Source organism: Mya arenaria, chromosome 10, assembly GCF_026914265.1.
Source record: "Mya arenaria isolate MELC-2E11 chromosome 10, ASM2691426v1".
NCBI lineage: Eukaryota > Metazoa > Mollusca > Bivalvia > Myida > Myidae > Mya > Mya arenaria.
The window spans coordinates 62163600-62183753 of NC_069131.1; positions in this window are offsets into that span (position 1 = coordinate 62163600).

Genomic DNA, 20154 nt, shown 5'->3' on the forward strand with positions numbered 1-20154 from the left:
GCCCTATGGGCTTAACATGTGTTGCACTTATTACCAATGAACAGTCTCAGTTAAAAGATTTAGAGTAAGCGATTTTTTGTTTCTGACGGAATCCGTGTCTCTGGATGATTATTTAATTTGGATTATATAAACCAGCTGATTACTTTGAATTACGAATCGGCAACAACGATGCTTAAAACAGATGTAAAACTATAAAGTGTTAAATTGATAACAAAGTATGTATGAATACTTGTTATTTTTATCTATTGTAAATTTATCCAACATCGCGGGGTTTCTTTTTTATCTTGTGTACACGTAACATGACAACTTTAAACTAAGGTAAATTAAGCCGAAATGATCATGGATGTGTGGTTACATTGTTAAAAAAACAAAAATGACATTAATTTTTGTTTTTAAATTTTAACCGATAAAATGTCATTTTAAACGAAATTTATTACGACGACATTTTTAAATTGCAGGAGTTATCTAAGTAATAGTTCTGCTACGTCCCTAATACAAACATAAATAAACAGTTTTTCAGATAAATACATTGATTTGCAAAGGTGGATCAATGTTAATTCTGAATGAGTTTCGTTTAAAAAGGAACAAATCATACATTGGCATTTTTATTACTTAAGTGTTCCGAAGAAGCGTTTTTATACAAATGCTGCATTTAAAGTGCTGATCAAATGTGTACATTTGTGCAATTTGGCATTTCAAACAACAATAACTGAACACTATTAAGGATTTGTAATTCGATAAAGGATCACATTTAGTGGATATTTAGGCAATCACTTGGAGTTACCCAGTCCGGTTAGCAAATATCGGTATAAATTTTGTTGTGATGCACGTGACCAAAACCATCAAACACTCGCATTTTTAATCTATATATGCTAGTATTATCGTTCTTATTTTTTTAAATACAAGCTTAAAATAAATATATTTGTATCGATATCTGAAAAATCGGATTGACTGGGTTTGCCACATAAATAAATGTTTGGGTTAATGACGTTGAATTGACAGCAAAATGAGTGGAATAACCGGAGGTTATGATAATAAGACTAAACCAATAAGCTTTATCCTAGCTATCAAAATAAGGTTTCCGTAGATCAGTGAAGTTTATACCATTTCATCAGCCATCAAGTCGATGTTAATAAGCTCAGCTATATGGAAAAGCGTAATCATTTTAATTTAGAAAGCTATAAGTGGATCTTATTACCTCATTTTGCAAGCAGTTCTAATTCATTGATTTGATTAGATGTCAGTTAACTGAAAGATAATTTCGTCATCAGCGAGCACTTTCCTTTCAAATATTGGGTTTCTTATTCCCAGGGGAAAGTTATACCCATATACGCAAATTTTCAGCTTTGGTCAATAGTTGATGTTTTTTGAATATGTAAGTTTAGAAAAATGAAAATGGTAATGAAATCACCAATCGTTTGTGTGCTAAATAATACAGACTGATAATGATATTATCACTGATATATTATTAAGAAATAATTACATTGTAGGCTATTATTTACGTTGCTGTTATTTAATTTATCGTATTGCAATATCACGGTAAACTTACACAAAATGTATGTAAGTTCATATTTTAAATGTGATGGAAATGTTTGAAAGTGTACCGAAAAATGTTTTATTAGGATATTTTAACAATTTAATAAGAATAAATTTGTAATTGAAAACATATCCAAAGAGCATACTCTGAATGTTCCTTGTTTTCAAATGTTTGACAACTGTCGAGTATTGCTCTGCTTTGATCAAGTCTTTGATTATGACATTCAAAGAGATAAAAAATAACTATATGTGAAAAGGAAACAACCACATTATTGCAACTATTACAGTCGTAATTTAGGAGCAGTTTGACGAGAAAATCATTGCATAAAATAAGATAATTTCGTCTTTATATCTTCCTAGAGCATTGTTTAATTCTTATATATAAGGTTTGCACTGTCTGCACACGGTTGATACAGGACGCTCAAATTGTTCCACCTGAAACCCTAGTTGCTCGGATCGATACGTCTGCCTACTTTAAACCTCAGTAACAGAGCGGATTGCGCGATAACTTCGTACCGAAATGTTACCCGATGTAAATGGTTCCCTTAGCGCCCTTGTCCGACTTGATTCTTAATAGCCTTGCCTCTTGATAAATCTAGCTACATTTTAGTTTTCTCGTTGAGATGGATGATGAGTAATACTTGAACATATTTATAGAAGGCCAGGATGTATTACATATATAGATAACTCTTAGTCCATTGTAAAGTGTACACAACAAAGTGAAATGATTATCATGTTTCACCATATTTGAAGAAAAACTTTTGCATTTTCTATCTTTATATCTAGTGAAAATTAGTAAGTATGCTTTTATAATAATAAATATATATTTTGCGTTTTACCGGGTCGAATGGTAATGTTGAAACATGTCTAGAAAAAAAACATTCTCGTTCACTTTCGATCGTGGATATCAGTGTTTCTATGGCAGTCAATAATACAAATTCATGTCGAATCATTTACATGAATCGCGTTGAAATTCACTTGGTCGCTCTTATCTACATAATTCAAGCTGAGGGCATGGTCACGGCCGAACGCACTTCAAACGTCCAATCGCTTACTATTAAATATTTTGACGCGTGTGTTTTCTTAATAAAATAGCAAAATGCATAGTGAGCATGACATAAATGGAATAAAGCAAAGATTTCAAAATAATATTATTTAAATTTTGATGGATAGTTCGTCGACATTAAGAGAGGTAAAAGGGATGGGCACTCATTATCGGTAGGAACTCATTATCGGTATAATGGTAACATCAATGAACTCTATGTAAGAACAATCGCCAAAATAAACCCATTGATATCTCGCAATCTAACGTATCAAAGCGAAATATCAATTCTTCAGAAAATCTAAGTTAATACTAATGTGAAAAACAACAGAAACAAGCTCAGGAGCCAAAAGTTTAAACATCATACCCGTTTAATGGCACGAGAAAAACGCCAAAGACATAGAACACAAAAAATCATAAACAAGCAACATGAAACAACAGCACCAAAACTCCACAACACTTTTCACTTGTGTGTGCTCTTTAAAAGCCAGACATACATGGTCAGGAGTAGAAATGTCATTTTTACATGAGAATTCATCAATAATTGGTTAACTATATTCAGTTAACGTACCAAAGAGTTCTCTTGCAAACTATCTTCGTGTTTGCATATCTTCCAATTACAACGCGGCTTTAGGCAAATGTATCGCTCTTGTTTACACATAGCAAACAATCAGGTTTAAGGGATATCTGAGACGCGAACCATGCAATTTATATATGCGATGCAGCTATATTTAGAAAATCAGATAACAGGCACAAATGAAATTCCGAGTGGTCGATCATTAAATTGGAAGCAAAAATGAACAGAACAAAACACGTTAAATAAAACAGCAAAAGGTTATATGACGGTCAACCATTTTTATTTTATTTTTCTCAAGCAATACGGTAAAGAAAACAAATAAAAGAAACAAGTGTATACAGCAAATTTCAATATTTAAGACATTTTTATATGAAAATACTCTTTTGCGTGAGCTGTGATGGGATAAAAGCGTTGATTTTATACAGATATCGTAGGTTTTATTGAAAATAAGACTTTATTTCGACTGTAGACATACACTCAACCGATATTCAATGTTTTAAAGAATGACCTAGCTTTTTGAATAGGAATATTTTTGTACATTAAATACTAACCTTCTTGTGTAACTATACTTTTTTTGTTTTTTTACTGTTTGTTTTCGATTTTGTAAAAACATTTGTTGTTATACAGACAGTGTCTCACAGATTTAATATTTATATATATATATATATTACTTTTAACCTATTTCCTGTCTTGATATGTAACATTTTTTGAGTATTTAAAATTATGAAATACGGTGATAGCTACTAATGTAATGGATACGCAAACAAATGCAATATTTCAAAAGAAAAGAGTGCATTGAAAAGAATTGTATAATATTATGATATATAGCTGACGTAATTGACTCCAGAAAGGAATTTTTAAAAAAATACATAAAAATAATTCTTAGAACTCTGCCAAGTTATCGCATTTTCATAATTACAATCGTTGTGAGAATGTTAAATAAGACGTTTTTCCCAAATGAATCACTGATATTTAATCCAATTGTTAGGAAATGATTATAATGCTCATTATTTTCAAAGTGCATTGTTTCAAACCATATTGTCTGGTATTCCGGTGTCTTTGGTTTTGTAATACATTATATATCGCTTCTCCCAGTGTTAGGAAGTATTGCCAGTGTTGTCCTCATCATTGCTGTCATTGAAGAGTTCCTCCTTAACATAGACTGCGGTTGTTACCTCAAAATGATATATTCTGAAGAAAGAAGCGGAAAGCTAACTTATAATGTGGAGTCCTCCACACACTTTCACCAGCCAAACTTCGTCAATACCTCGATAGTGACATCAATCACGCAGTTCATTGCTTAATTAGTGTTTGATAGTTAACCACAGGATAGAGGACTGCTATGTGTCTGTGAATACAGTTTCCAATACCCTTTTCGAATGTTTTCACATATCAGGAATGAAATTATTAGCATTTTTAACATTATTATAATTACTATAATAGATCATATGCCAAAGACAGCTGTTTAGTTAACCTAGTTCGTAGAGCAATAAAAACGTTAGACGATCTTTGAATTAGCCATAGTAGTTCTAGTTCAATATAGGCAAACAAATAAGCTTAAATAAGCCACATACTTGCCTCTAATGAGTGCATGCGATTTCTCTTTAAATAAAAAGAATCCGGTTTGCTAATTACACGTAGATCAATTGACTTTAGTGGTATTATGTATTGATCTTGAATTGAATTCACATTATGAATATAAACAAAGGGCCAGGCAGTTCCAATTGGTATAATAAATAAATTTATACGTGCATTAAATGCAATCATTTCATATAAACTTATGTTTGCCTTCAGGGGCCATCCCTGCAATAGGTATTGTTCTAAACACGTACAGGAGTAGAACATGGATGGCGTTGATGGAAGGTTTGCAAAATACAATTAAGTTTTATTATTTGTAAACGGTTTCCGCTTAATGTATGCAACACTGTTTGCCTGCCGTGGAAAAAAAAAGAATCTAAGATTTTATATTTTTTTAATAGACAACATACTTAGCTTTGATGAATTTGCATGTGATTTCTATGTAAATAAAAGGAAAACTTTCGCCAACTACGCAAATATTGTGGTCTATGGAGACATTACTTATTTATCGTAATTTAAATTTACAAAGAACTAGCATTTGCATTTGGTATAATAAAATGGATATGCAGTAAACACAGTCATTAAGCATTACCTTACGTTTGACTTCAGAGGCCAACGACGTATCCCTGCAAGCGATAGGGTTCTTAATACGTTATGTGATATACCTGTTATTGCATCCATAAAAGGTTTGCAAACAAAGTTACGATTGAGTTTCCTGCACAGTTTCCGTAACTTGTACTTACAACTACTCAACTGTCTGGAAAACAAACTTAGATTTGCCCATATCAATGTGTATCAAGAGCCTCAACCTACTTGAATGAACTATACGAAACTAAATCGAAAGAAAATGTGATTTTTGTACAAATGTAAAACCAGGACGGACAAAACAGAGAGGGATATTTTTTTCTTGTGCAAAAAAACTTTAATAACGATGCCAAATTCAAGACCGCTTAGCTCTTGTGACAGTAAAATATCAATGTTTCTCTTATTTTATCCTTCCACTTATGTTAGTCGGGGGTCTTTACTAAAATGAAATAAAAAACACAAATCTATTTTCATTTGCTAAGAAAAGGTGCTCAGTTTATTCTGGATTAAAATAACTTCCAATTAATGTGGCTGTTTTTTTTCAATATCACAAATTTGTGTTCCAAATGACTATCAATAACACTGATAGCAACTTATTCCCAAAGGCTAGTGAGACTTCTTTAACGCATCGAAGCACGCCACTTACTTGTGTTTCTTTTTCCCACGAGCAATATTAGGGTGCTATATTTGGGAACAAAATCTTTGAGGAGAAAAAAATATATATACAATCATATTATATCGACTTCTATGTCAAAACAATATATCAGTTCGATTGGGATGAGTTGGGTACTTTTTGAAACCTCTAAATGAATATAATTATATTAAGAATAGTGCATGTTCTTTCAAAATGGTTCATCGTCCAAGCTAAGAATAAGTGAGAGTATAGCACTTTCAGAACATATATGGGTTAAGTTTAAAATAGACAAACAGTTTGTAAATTGTATTGAAAAAGATATTATCGTGAATTGAGCAGCAACTGCTTTTTTCAATATTCAACTATTATCAACATGTCGAATAGGAGCTTTTCTGTAATAATGGTTTTAAAAGGTAGAAAGGCAGAAAAGCGTTCGCACTACTATTGAAAACGTATGAAACGTATGAAAATCAGCTAAGATTTACAAACTTTCACACATGATTGCGTATTTAATACCTTAACCAATATGATTGAGACCTAAAGTTGTTTCTGTCCTAGAACAACGTAATTAAATGCGACGTTATCAGACAATTTCTTACACAAGTAGTAATAACACTTTAAATCGCAGGTATTGTACTAATCGAAGCGCAAAGAGGTCATGTGACAATATCTTTATTCAAAATCATAATAAAAGTAATAAATGAAGCGAACAAACTCCGATGGTATTAAATCTCGCATGAAAATGCAGACTGAGGTAAGCAGAAATAGGTACAATTATAGTGATTATGGTTTAGTTCTATATTGTCAATACAACTCACAAAGAAAATGTCAGTGCCGTGTAGGGGCAATTTATGCTGTTATAACGGAAACTGAGTCCTTTAGTTATTGCTTGTCTTTGAAGTTTATATTCTATCATTTATCGGTAAATGACATCCTAATTTAATTTGACTGCAAAGAGAATATCGGCATCATTGTTAGACATATTTTGATGGGCATAGGTACTACTTATTTCAATGTCCCTTAATGTAAAGCATAGTTTACACGATGTAAACTGTAACAATTTAAACAATAATGTATTAGACAGATTTCTTCTTGTTGCGGTTGATACATGGATTGACTATGACTTGTGAAAGCAGCAACCTAAATGTTTTGGGAAATCAACTACTGAGTATATGTAATATAAGTGTTCGTTCAAGAGGCATAGGTCGGTGCGAATGGTGTGCCTATTGTGGTAACTTTCATCTTGGTAGTACTGGTCGTTAGATTAGAAATATACTTTTGTAATATGAACAGTATGGTATATAAAACAAATTGTTTAAAAAGGCGGCCTGTTATTATTTCAATATGGTTTGAAAGCCGTAACACTATTATCTCTTTTCCAATCGCATGTGGTTTGATCGTATATGTTAATTCAGCATCAAACGCTGTATAAAATAACCTGTTTTATATATTGGTAGTCGGATACTTTAAGAAGAAATTCAATGACGATTTTATAGATAAAAGCAGAAAATAATATCTAGTTCGATGGAAAGGGTTTTTAGGTAGCTGCTGATTATTCTGGACTTAACTTAATCTATTAACTCATTTCAAAATAAAATTACAAAACTAACAATGGACCTAAGTAACACTGACATACCTTACTTGTAGTCATGAGTATTTCAAAAACAAAATACAAATATCAAAATACTAATTGCATATACCAACAGACAGCAAAATGTTCCTGAGTTGTTATTCATCTCATCAAACAAACATTACAAAAAAGCTCTTTATGACAAGCATGAAGGACTCGTACTTTAGTATATCATTAGGATACTTGTATAAAAAATGCCAAAACTAAAACAAGAATAAACAATATTACTTTACACAAAATGTAAAAGACAAAATCAAATATAGTCCTTTGTATTAACATACAGTCCTTAAATCATGAACTTTTTCAAGCCATATTGAATTTTAAAATTAGTAGTTTATTTTCAGCAGTAAACCAAACCAAATCTGATCAAAACAGCAAAAAACCTAATCGAAGGACAAGCGCATATGAACTTAAAAATTGTCGTCCGCATTGTTAAGTATAAAAAATATCTTCAACAATGGCAAAATCATGAAAATCAAAGCAATATGACTAGTGTTTTATAAACTTTGACCCATACAAGAATATTCAACGGCTGTCAGAAAAATATATAGGACAAACATCACAGAAAATGACGGAGACAATTTATATCTAATGATTCTTGTCATTATATAGATACACAAATAATGCGTGTTGCTGTTTTCATATATCTTCTAAATTTCTAATTGTATATGTCCCCACATACTGATAAGATAATTATACATAGAGTAGACATAACATACTTACAGTTTTGAGAATAATATCATTTTCACACATCATATAACTTATCTACGTATGACATATATGTAGCTGGCATACCAATATAACAAAAAATGACAAGATGAAAATTGAACATGATTTTCATGGTTTCAACGGCGCGACTGTATCTGAATCTATGAGAGAAACCGGAGCAGAAGTGAACGTTTCCACCAACAGACTATTGGATCATATCGAATCATTTTGACTGGATGCGCTATAAGCAATATTTAGTACATCAATTTAAACATTGTGCGGTATAGATATGTCTATATTTACTAGTACCCATAAGTATTGATATCAAATATGCAGCACTTTAATTGACTGTTTGCAATATGCATACTCGGTTGAACACTTGAACAAAAACCATATATATGTTTTGTATAACTTAGAAATGGTACAGTGTAATGAGCACTTTAGGGGGCTATTTGTAACAATACTTCAACACCATTATTATTTTTACTTTTTAGTAGAATTTAGAAATGACAAGTTTAAGTATTGAGACATTGTTGGACGGTATGAAGTATGTATTTAATATATTTTATACTTGAACAATTTATTGTTACATGATCTTTTATTTATGTAGCTTTTTTAATTTCCAAGTTTCATCTGCATGTTGACCTGGATTTAAAAACAATGTCTTCCCATATAATATTTTTGAAATGTTATGGAGCATTTTTTTATGTGTATAGGGGTCTTAGATTTATTTAAAACAAGTGTTTACATTACCATTAACATTTTACCAGTGCTAGAACATTTATATTGTATTTTATTTCATTAAATTATTTTGTATGGATTACATTTCGACATGTTGTTGGAATTGTTCAGAAAGTTTTGTATGGTTTAATAAATCGTCATTAAGTGTTTACAATAAATGTTGGTTTAATAAAATGGACAATATAATATACCAGAATGTGTTCAGATATCATCTTAACTCTTTGATTTATTCTATGTTTACATTATTTAATTGAAATTACTTTTGTAAACTATTTATAAAACGAGTAAGCTCTTGTTTTAAATTTGTTCCTGGTTCCCTCTTACTTTAAGTGATCGTAACACTAGTCTAGTCTACTTATGTTAACACATATTTTTGAATAATTAGCATTTTGGTGGACTGTTTGTAAGAAAGTCAGTTCAATACTTGAGTAATATTGTTATACTTCTAGTTTATGCTTCTATCCTCGGAACAGAAAATAGAATTATAATTTGAAAAAAAATATATATCGGTTTGCTTGAAACAGTCCATTTACAGCAATGATAAATGCAAAGCTGTTTTGTCCCTAAAACACTGTCTTTTTTCCGCGAGCCCTTGAATAATGATAAAAATACGTTTTTTAAACTTTTAAATTTAAAAGTTCCGGCGTTACACATTCATCTAGAGAATAATACACAATCATAATACTTTTTTATTTTAAGCTTTTGTGCCGAAGTACCTGACGATAAATATCATTACTGTTGACAATATAATTTTAAAAGTCATAAAACTAATGTAATTGGTCATATCGACGAGATAAAATCATGTTCAGCTAGAAGAAGAAAAAAAGAATGCAACGAGTGTTATCAATCTTATCTCTGAGAACAATACAATATTGAATGATGAAACAGTTGTTAGGACGTGAAGAAATAGTATGTATGCAGATGCATAAGGTATATACACAATTGCATAGTATATTATAACAGATGACCGGCCGATGTTCAGAACTTAACAACGTTGTTAACAGCATTATTGTTAACTTTGAAAAGTAATGTATCTTATCTATTGTTGATATATATTTAGATAAAACAAGCAAAGCGGAAACTGTGTCTCACTAATGTGAAAAGTATCGCACATGTGTGTCCATTAAACATTAAGAGTTATAAAGATTTGAAAGTGAACAACGATCCAGTTAACTTTTTTATATATTTCAACAATGTTCTGAGCAATCGGCGCGGTTTCTAGCAGTTTAAAATTTCAAAAGTTTTTTTTTTCATTATAGAGTTTAAATATGTCGCATTAATAGAGTGCAAAAGTAACGCGTCAGTAAACCTCAATATCTATAATCTAAAAGACGACACTGAACCACTTCAGCATATAGGCGATATAAATACTGATGTGAAAAAACTACAGAAACAGGCTCAGTAGCCAAACGTTAAACATTCACCCGGTTTAATGGCACTGGGTAAACGCCAAAGACATAGAGCACAGAAACAAAAAACAAACAAACAAGAAACATGGAACAACAGCACAAAACTCCACAAACAGCTCAGTTCATATATACTATATAAAAAAAACTAGGTATGTTCATCAAGGATTGTTATGTACATCCTTGAAACGGTCAGTAAAATGAAAATTTACTGGGAGTTTACACCAGTTTACGTGCACAAACCTCACTCTTATCCCAACAATCCTAAATAAACAAATAATACTTATAAGTTTACGGCACATCAGAATGTCATACATTAAATAATGAATAAGGTATATCTTACTAGAAGTTATATGCCGATGATTTATGGAATAATTTGAATCATCAGGAAAGAATATACAAAAACATTTGATACTAAACTAGTGTGTTGATTTATCTCCATTACAACTAGCTCAGTGTATCTGTGTATTTAAATTGATAATTGTCATATACCAATCAAAATAAAAACAACAACACAAAAACTGCAGTTGTCGGATAAACACGTACGAATGTCGAGACTATGCATGAAGACGATGTTAAGCCTTATTTTTATTGCGTGTTTTTAATTTGCTTTAAAAAGATTATGATATATTGGGTGCGCCTTATATAAGTATATTCTTAAACTCTAAGTATATTAGCATTGGCTGGTACGTGACACATTTAAAACATGTGATCCAACAACACGAATAAAGTTGTGGCTGATAAGGTGAACATAGAAGCTGATCAAGCAAAGAACATGTATGTAATTTCAACTCTTCTCCAGTCACAACTGTTTTTGTTCCACTTTTTAGTTTTTTCGCTGTCGCACGTGATTCAATTTCATTCTTAAGCTAACCGTTTAATTTCATTTGAAAAGAAGATATGGAATATTTTGCCAAAAACATTTGTTAACTAGTAATTGATGATGGGTTTTGGCCCATCGCCTATTGTGTACTCATGTTATATTGTATATTGACAATAATATGACGTCATTTCAAAGAATTTGTTTGTTGTTCCCCAAACAGGTATCGTGATTCCTTATTTATGTTTGAATAAGCATTTTGTCTTTCATATCATTCCAACTAGACAGTGTTGTCTGATCCTCAACATATTACCTAGAAACTAGAAATCTTTGTTGGATATGTTAAGTAATATATATTTGTGGAATTTATTCGGGGCATAGGTAAGTGAAGATTTATTATTTTAATCATGAGAAACTATTTTATATTCTGGTGCTGTATGTCTTTAACATTTTATATTTACGATTCCAAATAAAATGTTGTTCTATATTTTTCCCTATGTATGTATATGTTTACTAGTTTAGAATTTACGACATCTTTCCTTCTGTCACGGGCTAAATAATGCTCGTTAACTGGTATAAACACCCACGATGATGGTCATAGTGAAAACAATGATCGATACAAGTCTATACCTATTAATTATTAATAGACAATCTTTTTGCACTGGTGTATTACTGTTATTAATGCTTTGTAACTCACATTTATGACGTCATTTAGGCGACAGTATGATCTTTAAAAGTTGCTCAAAATGTTGGGACAAGTGCGATGTTTACACGTACATACTAGCCCAAACTAAAATAAATTATCTGAACATATTGAAGTAATCAAATGGTTTCTTTGGTGTTAATTTAAAACGTCTCTGCCAGGAAGTTATCCATGTCTACAGACCTAAACTGACAGTCACCAGCTGCGTAAAAAAATATTCTAAGTGCAGGAATGCATCAGTCACCGGCGTTGCTACTGTCGATGGTGATGTTTGTTGTTATAATTCAAACTTAAGGTGAAAAATGTACATATCTGTAAGGGATTTCATTTACGCAGTTTTCTTTAAATTACAATGCAAAGGGAGTGAAAGTATAAAAATAATATGTTCATTAGTTCAAATACAGAACATGTCATGTTTTGAAGTTCGAACTAAATATGCAATATTTGCGACTTGATTTTTACTTGAATATATTAATCATTAAGTGTGTAATTTTGCCATCCTTTTTCAAATCTGCTTTAGGAGTATTGACATCACCCAGCAACCGTTTAAAATTGATTGGACACATTTTGTTATGTGTCAGTTTTGTTTGAATAGAAGCTGGCGTTGACATTTCGATGACGAAATCTAGTAATGTTAAAGTGCCATTAATCGCAAATGACATGCATTGCTTTTGCAAATGACAACTGCAAAGAAGCAACCTTTAAACCTTCAACCTTGAAAACACGTCCTCATATTTGTCTTTCATTTATGTTTGGAAGTGGAATTGACGAAAAGATTATGATAGGGAAATACATGTAACTGATAAATGTTTGTGGAGTTCTGTGTTGTTGTTCCATGTTTCTTGTTTGTATTTTTGTTTCGTTTTTGTGTTCTTTGTCTTTGGCGTTTATCCATTGCCATTAAACGGTGTTTATGTTTAAACGTTTGGCTACTGAGCTTGTTTCTGTATTTGACACATAAGTAACTGAAATCGACAAAACAAAGTGACAAAATGTTATAGATGAATAGGAACAAATAAACATGACAATATGGCTGCACTTACGTAAAAGTGCTGTTCTTCTCTGAAAAAAAAAACCAACGGAGGGAAATAACTGCTTCAAGTTCCTTGTTACAATTTAAAACCTTAACCTTTGCAAATTCAAAAACCGTTCAGTTAAGGAGCGGATCAGATGTACATTAAGATTTTAATTGAATTGTGCTTGTGGCATTAACGGTAAACGCATGGTGATCAGTTGTAATATTGGTATCATCTATAGGGGTAAGTATTACTGATTAATTATATGTCAATTAAATGACAGAACATATAACAAGGACAGACAGGGTTATTGCAGTATTCAATTTGTTCTATATTGCAACTAAAATCGGACATCGGCATGCCTCTTTTCAATATTTTGAGGTCATATTAGCCATTTTAAAGAATATTTGTCATTCTATTTCGTAGTAATACTTTATACACACAAAACGTTTTCAATAATTCCAGAATCAAAAAGTTTACTAAAACATCTTTTACGGCCCGCTGTAGGGGGATGTGTGTTCATAGTATGACATTCCGTTATAGACGGAAGAACGTTCATAGTACGTTGATGTACTTGTTTGGTATAGGCAAATGAGCAATGCCCGGGCTCCGTGTGGATTGAGAAAGAATTTGATATAAAGACCAGTCGACCCCTTCAGGGGCGAGCATACTTTTCTCTGAAGGGATCTGCTGGCCTTGTTGGCTTCGCACGTAACACAAGCATGATTTATTCTTAAGGGACCTGTTAGTCTTGTTGACGTCGCATGTTTCAAATCCAAACTATGCATAATTATGCATGAGATACCTTTCAACAATTAAGCAAAGGTATTGTTAGGAACAATACGCTTTTGTGTAGCAAGGCATGTAACTATATTTTTTAAGTATTATTCAGTTATGCCCCTTATAGATTCAATAACGAAGAACGTTGGTATCTGGCTTTAATGTTTAAGTTTAGTTTTATGTTTGTAATGTTCTACAAACACAGATTGTATGTTTATACTACTTTATTTTTAGTACTTAAAAATAAATATCCGAATAAGTGTTGTCCTTTTATTTAATGTGTTATGATGATACATCAAGACGGATATGATAATAATACTATTATTTAAAATAATCATTCTGTCCTCTTGATATGTGATATTGTGTGAAAAAATATTTTTAAATAAAATTTACTGTAAAATGATCACCACACTTTCTTTTCCCTTTGAAATATATGCTGCTACTGCTTTCAAATTTCAATAAAAAAGATATCGTGGGATAAGTTTGAAGGTCAAGTTGTTATGTTTAACATGCACAAAAGAAAAAAATGAGTAGAAGCATATAAACTTAGAGGGGACACAAATTATAATTGTACTGCTTCTTCAACATTATTGTTTTGATATATTTTAATTGTAACAATATTTTTTATGATTTTTGTATTAGCTGTATGCTTTATTCTCAAGACAATATGTTTGTGTATGTATGGTACTCATATTTAAATTCATGTATTCCCTATAATGTTTGCAATGTTAGTGATAAAAGGTTAAATGCCGGTCTTGCCAGGACTTTATAGATAAGACGATGTCAATACATACAATGCTGTAATATATACCATTTATTGGATTGGCAATTATGACGGCTAGAAAGTCGTCAATAATATGTTACGAGTTACTAGGATGACAAAAAAGTTAATCATTAAAAAGTATTGTCATTGAACAAAGTCATTTTTCACTTTCTTTGATTTACCATTCTTAACTTCCATTCCAGTTTGAACATGTCATTGCTAGTTTTCTTCAAATTTAAAACTTATACTTACATATATTCCAAAATGCGAATATTCCAAGTCTGTATAAATAAGAAACTGCTGGCACTTTTCAATTAAGTGTATGCTTTTAAGCAAGAACAAGGTCACTTACATTCGGCAAGAGACCAATGAATTGACACTTTGTAGGTTATTTCTATGTCCTCATGTGCAATTTTGCCGAAGTAAATTATATTGCGTGCTCATAAAAGTCTACGACAGAGTACTTATTTCAAAGGAGAATCAATTTGGAAATCATTTGTGATAGTCACTCCAACATCCTTGTCAACACAAATACACTGCAAATATAAAAAAGTACACACCATTATTTATTTCGTCAATTAAAAGATAAATAGTTTGAATATTTCGAGAGCACATACAATAACTAAAGCAAGATGTTTTTGTAAATCGAACGCGCCTAGATAAAACAAATCAACCAGAAAAGTTTGACATCAGCCGAACGTTCTTCAAATATATAGATAGTCTTTCGAAATCAACAAAATGAACAAAGCGAATATTGATATTGAAGAACCTTTTGAAGTCTTACGATCCTTTAGAATTACGAATGGTACTGTCAGCAAGTAGATAATTATCTTTCAGAAACCAGCATGCGGATAGATCATAATCCTATTTAATTACTTATACTTTCAGCAAGTTATTGGGCATCGTTCTTGACAATAAGACACACAACAGTTACTGAGGCCAACACCCTCGTGCTTGAAATTATACAATCGCGCTGAAGTGCTCGTGTTATCAATAAGTAGTATTTAAATTCTAGTAACAATTACTAACCTTTGATTGTTCTCTCTTCCGAAATATATTGATATACATTTGTGTCTGGCAGTATCATGTAGGGAGTATCTAATACCATTTTCAGTCGAGTTTTTATTTCGAGTTTTAATAACAATTAGCACTTCTCTCAGGAAAGGCATACTCATTATTATCTTAGGGAATAATAAACTGTCTGTCATACACGTTACTTTTGCCAAGCACCTCTAATTGGCTATATTGCCAATCACTGTGAAAAGTGTATTACAAGCATTTTGAAACAAAAGGAATTTCAATTTTTCGGGCATTTGTTGTTGCTTTAGTGTTGTATATTGTTTGTTTTTTTCACAAACATGCAACATCAAAAAACGACAAAACTCGATGAACTTAAATTATTATTTCAAACATAATTCTCATTTTGGAGGTGGTATTTTATCTATAATTTAAACTAGTGCTAAAGAAATTTAAAAATGGCGTATCTTTATGCTGCAAAATGTTTTGCCGCCAGCGCCTTTCAAAGTGTGAGCAGCCTCCCACTGGCTGGTTTAAAAACGGACCCTCTTTTATAAAGTTATGTATTTAACCCGCAGTGCTGGGGCGCTGTTTCAATAACGTCATTTCCAAAAACGATATTACGTTTGCATTATAGTTGGCGAGTGTTATTTTAAAAACAATACAATTGATTATCATTTTATATCCTTTTTATGCATTATAATCAAAATGTGAATTATGAATTACGCTATTTCAGTGAATTTTCGCAGTATTGTCACTTCGTAAACATCAAAAATTAATTTCTAACCAATGGCCATCGGTTCGGAACGTAGATTTCATATAATGGATGCCTGCCTGCCTTTGTAACGCCTTGGTTGATTGGTTGTTACGATATTTTAAGGCTAAAGGAATGATGTCTAGTGATGTACGTTAATGGTCCTTCTGAGCAAATGTTTCTGCCAGTTATTTGTTCTGAAATGCGTAGAAGATAATTGTTGGTTTCAGTGTAATGTCGTAATATTTTTTTCCGAGTGAAGATAAAAAGCCATATTTCACGAGTGGCGTAGCCACGAGTGAATTTTTTACTTCGGGTGTTCACGAGGCGAAATATATGGCGTTACACTGAAACCAAGAATCGGTATTTTTGGTCTTTTTATATGCCTTTTAAGGATTTAATATCACAGTTTATTGTAGTTTTTCAGCAACGCGCGCCAAACGGCTTACCGGCTAAAAGTCCAAACTATTTGTCCGAGGTCGTGTAATTCGTTTAATGGACCAATAGACTATTTCCTGATGTCGACAAATAGGTACTTCCCCTACCAAACATCAAAAGATAACTAGGGGCTGATTTCTTAAACAAAAGAAGCCAGTTATAGCAAAAGCATTGAGCAATAACGATATTAAGCTAAATTCACGCCTCTTTGTTATATATTTACCACTTTGTATTCACCTTTTCAATAGTGTCAACATATTGTCAGCGAGTAAGAGAAAAGGTAACTTCCAATTTATAATCTGCGGTTATAACATGATTCAATTTGTTTGTTAAATTGGCTTGAGCGCGTACAATTAATTGATGTTTGAGACCAGGTACATATTGATAGGCGATTATAAAACGAGAATAAGAATCAGTATGTGCTAAGCACAGGCAAATAAAATTTGGCTTGTCCTAAGTTTCAATTTAATTAATATATTCAAATATCTATATGACACACAAGCACAGTAGCCGAAAGTTTAAACATTCAATACACACAATTCTAAGGCCTAGTGTAAGTTTCGATCTGATAGGCTTGTCATTCTTGTTCAAATTGCAATAGCAAATAACACTAATTTACCATAAAAGACTAGACACGAGCGGCCATTACATCCGAATTTATCTCTTTCTCTGATTTTTCTGCTTGCGCAACGGATTACAATATGAAATTGTGAAAGATCACTTAGCTTATCATTTTGTCTTCAGTCGGAATCAAGTACCTGTTCCTGTTTCCAACTTAGGAAATAATATTTGATTCTCAGTACTGTTTACTAAAATAAAAAGTTCTTATCGGCATACAAATTATGTTTGACAGCGGTAATCCTAACTTGTATTAAATGAAAACCTTGCTCAGCGCTGAATGTGGCGTTTTTTCCATATTTTTTGCATGTTTTAACATAGATGAATCTGTGTAGCTGTTTTCTTGATTGGTAAACATGGTCAAATAGATAGTAAATAGAGGGTTACTTTAGCGTGATTTGTTCAACAATATGTAAACTTCAAGCATTTTTATAGCTTTAGATCATACACGGATATTCGGAAACAACCACGTTCATATGATACAATACCTGTCCCGAGTAATACGTCAATAGAATAGTGTGATTTTCAAATTGAGGAAACATTTTCTTAATCATTTTCATTCTATTTAACTGTTCTTTTAACGTAATTATTAACAATTTGGAACAAAACTTTTGAATGAACAATATGTCGTTTGTGTCTATTTTATTAAATTAGCGAAATTATGTTTAGTACGTTTCTCTTTCATCCAAATTTATTGGACAGATTGTCTCTTTTGTGAGAATTCATAAATGTACACTAGCAATTTAAAGTAATAATAGCATAATAAGAAAAAAAAATAAAATCCTTTAATTTCTTTCTCAAACTTCACATTTGTTTATTTAATCATTTTTTTTTTCAACGGAATGGATTTGATTCATTGCCAGTCTTTGGCATATAACATTTCATATCGATGATCTTTCCGAAAATGGAATTTTTTCTAGAGATATAAGTACCGGTTTGATTGAGACATCTAAGTTAGAGTGTGCAACACTTTTATCATTTTTATCGGGCCTTGCCCTCGCTTAGTCATATGGTCATGTGAAACTAAACTTTAAAATGTGTGAAGAACAAACTGGGTTTTTTTTAATTAGTTTTTACCTGAACAACAATCCGTATGGTTTGAACATTATGTTTGTATGTTAAATCTTTACCATCTGTTTGTTGATTGTGCAAAAGGTAAATACCCCCTAGCCCCGCCCCCCTACACGCCACCCACGACCAAAACGAAGTAAATAAAACTATGTCTAATTTACATTGCAGCATATGCTGTACGAATCATTTCGTTAATAATATTGCAGCCTATAACAGGGTTAGAAAGATGAAGTGATTTGTCGAAATCTGAAAAATCAGGGAATTTGAAGGCAAACTATTTTTATTTCGTGTTTCTTTGCTCAAAACTACACATAACTGTTTTGTTTGTGTGGGCTCAAATCCAGACACCCTGATTCTTTGCTTTTTTAACTTGGTCTTGATTCAACGGAATTGTGAATGGCGTTTATTTTGTTTCTTAATATGATATTTTCTGATATAACTGACATTATTTATCTTCAGAGGTTTCAGTAGTTTGGTTTTGTAATCATATGCTTGAAGGCGAGTTTTAAAAAATATATCTTTTTAAAGATAACACTAATTTCAATCATCTCCTGTAAACGTATTTAAATTGTTCTCGCCAAGATATTTCAATATTATTATTTTATGCATTTAAATAATTTCTTAACAGAAACAATCATTTTGACACAACACTAGACTAGAGTATCCGGACGATAGAAGGTTGGGACGATATCCGCTGAAAGCAAATCTCTTCAAAAAGGTGCACTTGGTGTCCGATGGGAGAAGGCACCAGGCTAAGCTGTTGCCAACTTCAAAGATGGGCATTGATTAACGTTACAGACTAAATTAATGCGTATGACAAAGATTCTACTTTGAAATAAGTCAGTTCTATCTCGTAAATGGTGTCAATAATGTAGTTATTTTGTATACTTGCCCTTAATGTTTGCTTTGCATCTTTTAATCAAAGCAAACCATTGTTTATATGCTTGTCTTGATACTAGCATTATAACTAACATATATAATCTCATTCACTTAACTCTACGGTACATTTTACTTATAAACAATACCATCGGAGTACAAACAGGGTTTCATTTTGTAGCATAAAATCAATTGCATATGAAGTTGTGAACAATTAAACGGATTTTTGTAATTATGTAATATGCATGGTAATTTTTTTACAAACACAATTGTGGTAATACCATACCATTTATTACGAATTTACTGTTCTATTTAAAAATAAGTCAACATTTATAAACACAGTATATGAATATGGCCCCTTGGTATATGCAGAGAATAGTTCTGTTTTGTGACTACAAATATAACTACCATCTTCCCTAACCGGTAGCATTTTTCAGTTACATGTTTGCCATCACTGAAACCGATGTAATGTTAATTGAAAATTGTAAGATTTATACATTGAAGTTGCCTTATGTATCTCTGAAATGTTATAGTGAGAATTAGAATCAATGTGAAGTATGTAAGTCTGACAATTTCATAAGATATATCGTTGTCGCTGTGTTGTCACATGTATGTGACTCATTCGAAACCGTGAAAAAGTTTACGTATGATGTCTTTTTTTAACATCACAAGCATAATAGTATCTATGGTTTTTGATATATTCAGTTTGTGTTAACCGACGAGTAGGTGAATAAAAAGGAATTATAATGTATTCATTTTGATGGTATTCATTTATCTCCATTAGTGTAAACATTTACTTTATAATCACAGACTAATTATCAAAATTTTGTAAAATCAAATACATTTTTTGATTTGCTGAAG